The 8,665-nt window shown below is 37.5% G+C and overlaps 1 pseudogene; it reads left to right on the plus strand.

Moving 5' to 3' along the window:
• Window positions 1–364: 364 nt before the first annotated feature.
• On the plus strand, window positions 365–483 carry LOC111738975 (annotated as a pseudogene).
• Window positions 484–8,665: the final 8,182 nt, after the last annotated feature.

Consider the following 8,665-nt stretch of genomic DNA (forward strand, 5'->3'; position numbering starts at 1 on the left):
AGCTACCTTCATTCTAAAGTTGCTGATCATCATGCCCACGCACATGTTAGCTTCCTTAACATATTTATACTCAACAGTGTCGGTTCAGTCAATTAGTAAAGCTGAGTCTTGTTTTAGTTATCTCAGACACATCATTGAACAAAGAGATATCAATCCCTGCTCTAATGGAGCTTACTTTCTAGGTAGAGGGAAACAGAAAATAAATCCTACACCTTAACAAATACATACTGTAGTATTTTAGAAGCTATTACACAAACTACAGCAGGAGGGGAGGGATTTGGATGGTTGCAGAGCTGGTTATGGAGAATAGTGTGTTTAAAGTCGGCCTGATTGAGAAGATTGAACAAAAATTTAAAGAAGGTGAGTCTACGGCCATGCCACCCTAAACAAGCCAGATCCCATCTGATCTTGGAAGCTAAGCAGGGTTGGGCCTGGTTAGTACTTGGATGGGAGACCTCCTAGGAAGACCAGGTGCTGTAGGTGTATAAAATAAAAAAAAATAAGGGATTGTAAGCTGACAAGGTCCTTGCAATCTATAACATCAACTAAGGGTTGCCTCACCCAAAAAATAAAAATACATAAAAAATAAATAAATAAAGGAGGTGAGTCACGTGGATATAAAAGGAAAGTGTGTTGCACAGAGAGGAAACAGCCAGAGCAAAGGCCCTAAAGTGGGTGCGTACCTGGCGTGTTCATGAAATGAGGGTGGCCTCATTGTAGGGACCAAATGGTCAGAATGCAAGAGGGAGACAGACTGTGAAAGGGTTTAGCCTTTGTAAGACACTGTCTTTTATTCTTAGAGGAAACAAAGAGCCATTAGAAGGTTTTCAGCTGAGGAATGAGGAGTGATACGATCTGGCTTACACTTTAAAAGGCTTAATCTGGCTTCTGAACTGACTGTGGGGAGGCAGGGTGGAAACAAATTTGCTGGGTGGGAGGTTGGAGTAGTTGTCCAAAGGAGAGACAGCAGTGGACAGAACAGGATGGTAGCAGTGAAGATGGTGCATGTGGTCAGACACTGGATATATTTTAGAGGTAGAGCTAATAAGATTTTTTACAGAAAAATATGGTTTATTAATGAACAACTAGAAGGATGACAGCAATGACTATCAGCAGAAGATACCTTGGGAAGGAGATCAGGAACATTTTTGACACGTTACGTTTGAGATATCTCTTCGACATCTGAATGTCTAGTAGCAAGGGGGTCATACAAGTCTTGACTTCAGTAGAGATGTCTGTGCTGGAAACATCTATTAAAGAGCCATTATCAGCATAGAGATAGTATTTAAAGCCATGGAACTGGAAGAGAACCAAAAAAGTGAGGCAGACGTAGCAAGGAAGAGAACCTAGGATTCAGGCCCTGAAACACTCCAACCTCGACAAGCCATGGAGAGAAGGAGGAACTGCAAAGAGACAGAGAAAAAAGAACCACAAAGACACCAGATGAGTGAGAAGAAAACAAGCAGATGTGGTGTCTTGGAAGCCAAGTGAACAAACTATAGCAAGGAGAAGGAATGATCACATGAAGCTGATAAAACTAACTATTGGATCTAGCAACTGGGAGGGTCCTTGTTTGCCTTGAAAAGAGCTGTTTCAGTGGGACGAGCACGGTGAAAACCAGACAGGAGAGAATGAGAGGAGAGACTTGAAGATACCTATGGATTGTGCTGAAAGGGAGAACAGAAAAATGAGACATTAGCTAGCAGTGGGGGAAGCAGGGTGAACAGATACTTTTTAATGAAGAAAGTGGCTCAGGAGAGCAGGAAAAAAATGATGATGCAGAAGAGAGGGGAGCAAAGTCTCTGAGTAGGAAAAGGCATTAGAATCTTCTGTGCAAATGGGAGGATTGGCTTTAGATAAAACATGGATATTTCATCTCTAGCATCAGTCTCAAAGGCTATTTGGTGAGTAGCTGTGCTGCTAGGCTATAAACAATATATAGTATACACCCGGTTAAAATTTTTTTTATATGTGATATACTGTGAATCCTTTCATCACTTTCTTTTTGGTCCTAACTTTAAGTTTGGGAGATTCGTCCATGGTGACTCACTGTAGCCTTGGTTTGTTCAGTTTATGCTCACTGGACTGTACTACTGAGGTGCTATATATTCAATGTGCAAGTCTATGCATCATTCCATGGTGTAAATAAGCCTCAACATATTATATGTTACCCTAATGACGGAACACTTAGCTGCTGTAAATAACAGAGGAATGTACACTTCTCTTTCTATAACACATAGGCAAGAGTTTCTTCAAGTTATATACCTAGAATAACATTGCAAGGCTATTGGATATACACAGTTCTTACTCTATTAGATATAGCCAAATTGCTACTAAAATATGAACCAGAGCATAATCGCATACATTAATAATTATAAGCTATATAAGTTTCCCAAAATGACAAAATTAAAGTTTTTTATATTGATAAGATATATCACAAAACAATTATAAATCTTTTTAGATAATAATTAGGGGAAATGTTTATCACATAACTTTATATTTAAAAAGAAGAAAAGGAGATAACACCATAATTTGTATTATTTAAAGATTGCTTTTTTAAGGTGACTTTGCATAGAAAAATGACTAAAAGTAAATATTGTCAATATGTTAATAGTCATGATTCTGGGTGATGAGATAATGAGTAGCAGTTTTTTTCTTATTTTTACTTTTCTGTGTAATCTAAATTTTCTACACAAACATGTATTCCTCTAAGTAAACAAATATTTGTATTATTATTAAAAGAATTTCATAGTAAATATTAAAATATTTTTAAATTTATTATAGTGACATTGGTTAACAAAATCCAGTAAGTTTCAATTAAAATACTTAAAAAATATATATATATAAGTTAAGGCTAAAGATCAGGAAAGTTCCAATATAAGTGTTTTGAAAAGTCTCTTTGGTACCATCAACCACTCGCTTGCATCACTTTAGAGTGCCCTACTGTATCGTGTAAGGGTAGCATGACCTGTCGGCCTCAGGATTTTACGATAGTAGAGAATATCATCCATATTATATTTAAGAATACAAAGGCAGATTTCTCTTCCAGGATAGAAACACCATCTACCCCAAGCCACAAATGATGTAGCTCCACAATATTCGGCTGCTAATTTTTTGTGTAGCAAGTGACTCCCAACCATGACAAAATTCAGGTAATAAAAATTATAAGTCTCCTTGTTTAACACATCAGCACTTCATTATAAAATGGAAACTAGTCAAAATATAGCTGATCCAAGTGGACTTTGTGAAAATCCTGGGTGCTAATGCCTCCCCATTTGATATTATGAGGGCTCTTTCTTTAAAATCAAAGTAATGGGGTTTTCGTTCTGTCCTTAACGACACAATAACATCTAAATATGAAATGATACTGGGAATAAGTGTGTTTCAGCTGTTCAAATATCTCTATTTGGAAGTATTTTATCCTTTAGTCCTTTATGGAATTGTCATATAAGCTCACCATCCACCAAAAACAAATATTACTACTTGTATCTCAATACTGTTTTTGATATATAGAACTTAAACTCTTTTTAAAATCATCTTTGGTTTATCCGGCAATTTTCTCCCTTCACCTTTATTTCCCAACTTCCAGGAGATAATAAAAAGAAATCTCCGTATTTTTACAGAAACATTTACATATCATCTTGAAATGAACAAGGCCACAAGGTCTATTTCCATTAGTGAAAGAAACCAAGAAGAGCTTTCAACCTAGAAATGCCAGGCACCATTACTTTCTGTGCGGTATGAAAATGCTACATCTGTTGATGTCAAAGAGAGCAATATGTCTATATACGTATGAACATTGACGATCACTGTATGCTTCAACAGACTCCTGGCAGGCTGCAGATAGTAATTGTTTTCACAAATGGCCAGCATAAAAACCACTGCAAGATGAACTTTTTGCAACAAAAATCATCTAAACAGACTTTAAAAATTTTACCAGTGAGCTTGCATTTATCATTGGACTATTTTACAAAGAGAGATTATCTTAATTTAAGTAGAGGTTATCTTAATTTCAGTAATGGCAAATTACATCATCACAGGTTTCATTGCAGGCATGTGTGCGTATGTAATAAAAAATATATTTTATGTTTCTACATGTTAATAGATATATGTAGCACAATAAAAATGCCCAGATACAAGTATAAATCCTTGTTGGTTATTATAACAAGAATTCTCTTTATAAAGATAAAATTATATAGAATGAGAACCAGCAATAAAAAAATACACACAAAAAAATTTAAAGGTCATATTTTAAGTTCCCTTCCATACAACCTTTTCTTTTGTAATTTCAATTTCTGCCTAAAATGTCTACTAAAGATGCAGCATATTATTGCATCCAAATAAAAGACAAACATAAATAAGGTATTTTAAAGCATCATTAATAAACACAAATAAGCAATTTGAATACTGAACTCAACCTAAGAAGAGAAACTTAACTTTTTCCAAGATTTCTAAATGAGTCTGAAAAATACAGCCCATGAAATCTTTTATCAATGACCCAGATTTTAGGCTTTGGTAATTCCTAATCTCAGCCAAAAAGACAATGCCGACTCTAACTATCTGAAAGAACAGAGATAGGACTGGGTCTCCAGGACAGCTGAAACCAGGAGCTAGTTCAAGTTCGGGACTCACTCTGCTTTTCATCTCTGCTGACAATTCATTATCTCTTATGTAGTCCTACCTCTCCCATAGAGGACACCTGGCTTCCTATAACTCCTGGCTTCCAAACAGGACTACTATTCTTTTATTACCTCCAATTAAAAAACTGCGGGGAGACTCTGACTTGGGTCAGTTTGGGTCATACAGGTCCATTGTGAAACTGATGCCTGTAGCTATGAGATTAGGTACCATGGCTGTCCCAATGTGAAACAGTGGCCTACTCTTCACTCAGTCACTGGCTAAGAAGAAAAGATTCTATAAAAAGATGACTTCCACTAAATCTCATTGAGAGGAAGACACTTTCCCACAAGAGGGTAAGTGGGGTGTTGGCAAATCTAATAATATATTTCAGTAGACAAATACATTCCTGCCAACTTCAACTCTTCAAAATAAATGTCCATACAATATGCTGAATTATATTTCTTCCCAATTAGTCAAGCTTTTACAAAAGTAAGGAAATTAAAAAATAGCTAAAATTCATTGAACACAAATTAGTCTTTTCTAGGAAACTCAGAAGACCTATTTTCATAGAGCCCAAATCAAACTGAGTCATCATAATTATCTTGTCTAGAAAAATATAAATCTCATATCTTCCAAGCTCCTTAATCTTATTTACTTCAATTTTCTTCTTAATCTATTTCAACAAATCTCATTCTCACAGTTACCTTGAAAATGTAAAAATCATAGATGCATTAGATACTCTATATGATGTTTCATAGGCGTTACTAATAAATGTGTTTATTTTTTTAAAAAAGTAAACAGTCTATAATTTCAGGGATGTTTACTCCCATTTGTTGCAAACACATTTGATGAATATAATGACCACCATGACAATAAGTCATATCATAAAAAGATTGTTTATAGCTGTGAAATTCATTCTCTCCAAATGAATTGTAGAGTCCTCATTTTAAATGTACTCTGGACTCTAAAAATTCTTGTAACGAAGTTGTGACCAAAAAGTCAATAGGTCTTATTGTTTTGCAGGCAAGGAAGATGGTGAGAGAAAACTCAGTGTGCTAAAAAAGAAAAAAAGAAATGAAATATGGTATTGATGGACATGTTGCTAAATAAAAGGGCTAAATTTGGTTTCTGTTAAAGAGCTTGAACAGTCCTCAAGCAGCAGGACTCAGAACTGGCAAGTGTTGGTTAAATGCTTTCCTAAAACAAATAAAAGAGGGAAAAAAGAAAGCCACATTTTACTTCGCAGCTGGTTTTTTGTTTGCTTACTCTATCAAGGGAGTTTTTTAAATTATTGTTTTGAATAGCAAGTGCTCATTTGCACACATCTCTAACCTTAATTTTCTGATTTTCTCAGAGATGAGTAGAGCTGGTGAGAAACATCTGTGAACACAGAGGGAGTGGTAACCTCACTTTCAATATCATGGGCCAACTTTCCTCCCATTACAATTCTGTCTCAGAATCAAAGTCATATAGGAAACCCAGCAGGTGTAACTCTTTCTCTGTGATCAACTCATTTTGTTGTTTTTTTTTAATGCTTTCCTGAACACTGCATAATTAACTTCCCTAATGGTTCTAAAACTGCTACGTAAATATATTTAATGAGCTCCTACCCATGTTGATAGGAAAAATGATGATTCTCAGATTTGCTCCTAGGAAATGCACCAATACTCACAAGTTATTGGTAAAAATATTGACCTACTGCATTGCAGATTCTAAGCCGGTTTTGATCATTCCCTCCAGTGACGAAGCAGCAGCAAGGTGCTGCAGGCATTCCTGAAAAGTTTAGAGCCATTTCCTATGCTGTGTAAAGACCATGACACCACGTAACCATGGCCCCAACCCTTCATGCTCCTGCTGAAAGTGGAAGCAGGTGGATAAGATCAAACCAAATCCTCGATTCAACCAACACACACTTATTGAACACCTGCTATGCAGCAGAACTGGTCTAGATGCTTTTAAGAAAACTGTTGTGAAACCGTCCAACAGTATTTCATCTCATTCGAAGTGAAGGCCAAAGTCTTTACCCCTAGGGACCTAGAAGGGGCCCCAGGATCTTTACTCTGCCTCATTCCACTCCAGCTACAGTGGTGTCCTCTCTATTTGTCTGACACAGTTTGCATGCTGCCATCTTAGAATCTTGGCACACATGGTTCCCTCCACTTGGAAAGCTTTTACCCCAGATGTGTGAGCGGCTTTGCCATTTGTCCCTCCCTCCCTCCCTCTCTCCTTCCCTTCCTTCCTTCCTTCCTTCCTTCCTTCCTTCCTTCCTTTCTTCCAGTTTTTACCCAAATAGAACCTCAGAGAGGTCTTCCCTGGCCATATTTTCAAAGCTGGAGCACTTCTATGCACTTCCTAATGCTTTTCTACACTTTATTTTCTTCGTTAGCACACTAAGTCACTCTCTTAGATAGTGTATATTTTACGCAATATGGTCTGTCTCTATCATTAGACAATAAGCTTTAAGCAGCTGGAGATCTTGTTTTGTTCACTGCCAACTCCCAAAGGGGTGCCTTGCAGATAATAGTCACTTGATAAATAATTTTGAGTTATCAATAAAGTTTTGTTGCATGACTCTATGAGGTTAGTATTATTTCCTCATACTAGTGAATAAAAGAGGCTCCGAGATTAATCTACCTGAGGTTCCAGAACACATAAATGGCAAAGCCCTTGTTATCTCCAGATTTCCAGTCTGGACTCCTGCCTCTCTGCCATGGGCACCTGGTGAGTACAGCCCCAAATCAAGGTGGGGTAGGATGAAAATGGATACTGGAAATGGATATGGGAGCAGCAATCCTGTCCTAAGGGGTTGGTGAGCTCAGGGGGGAGATGGGGACACGCATCATATGATAGGATGGATGAGAGAGGCTCCTGCACTTGGATTCAGATCCTGTGCTTATTGGCAAGTGGCTGAAAAATGTTTCAGGTTGCTATCTTATAAATTTAAAACTTTTAAAATTACAAAGATGTCCTTCTTTAATTTATTTGTAATTATTCCGCATGCAATCTAGGGTCGCTTCCAAGGAAAAGAAACTGCATTGCCTCTCATCTATGTGGTGTAGTATGAGCTCCACTGTGGTGTGAAATGAATGCTTTTGAGTTACATACTGGTTGCATTACTGTTCTTATGATTGCTGGCACATACTCTTCTTTGAGTTTCATACCGATTGAATAGTTCCATGTGGCAGGATGGGGGAGACAGAAATCCCAAGTGAATAAAATGTTAATCTCACACATATGGCAAGTTTTTCAATTTAATATTGTTTTCTAGATTCTGTACAACGAAATCATGTAGACACTAATCAGGGCTTAATCAGACTCCTGTATCACTACACTCAAACAAGTAAACCAATTTTTTTTTTTTAAGAAAAGCAGGCTTATTTGGTTTAACAGAACCAACTTGCTCTTTCTAGTCCCTAAATACTTCTCCCTGGTTTATATTTTCAGGCTTTACGAGTCAAGACTCTTTTGCTTGACGATGGCAGGATATCTAATCAAACTCACTTGAGCAAAAGAGCAATTTATTACCAGATGTGTAGTAAGAAAAAGACGAAAGTACAGGTAGGACTTAGGTAGAAATGAAAAGAAGAAATGTGCTCTCCACGTACTGTCCGTGCTTTTCTCTACCTGGATATGTTGCTCTCTCTTACCAGCTAGAAAACTTAGCCACCAGCTGCTTCTCTACCTAATATCTCAAAGCTTGGCCACCATCTGGGGACTCTATGTCTTTCCCTGTTTATGTTTGCAAAACTTCCAGGGAAGAATTCTTGCTGAGCTGGTTTGGAAGCCTGCTCCTGGATCTCCATCATCTGTGACCAGATTAGAGTCAATAATAAAATGACCACGCCTTTCGGACTCCACAGCTGGGATGCGTTAGGAGCACTTCCTAGAGCAAGGGGTGGTGCTGTCACCTCAGACCTCAGGACAGGGAGAAAAGCCAGGGAAGCTTAGGGGCAACAGAACAATGCCCACACAGGCTTACCTTTCCAAGTCTCGTCACATGCTATGTACTCTATTTTGTTAAATTTTCCCTCCAAATTTCCTACAG

Source organism: Pteropus vampyrus, unplaced genomic scaffold (genome assembly GCF_000151845.1).
Source record: "Pteropus vampyrus isolate Shadow unplaced genomic scaffold, Pvam_2.0 Scaffold45, whole genome shotgun sequence".
In the NCBI taxonomy this organism is placed as follows: domain Eukaryota; kingdom Metazoa; phylum Chordata; class Mammalia; order Chiroptera; family Pteropodidae; genus Pteropus; species Pteropus vampyrus.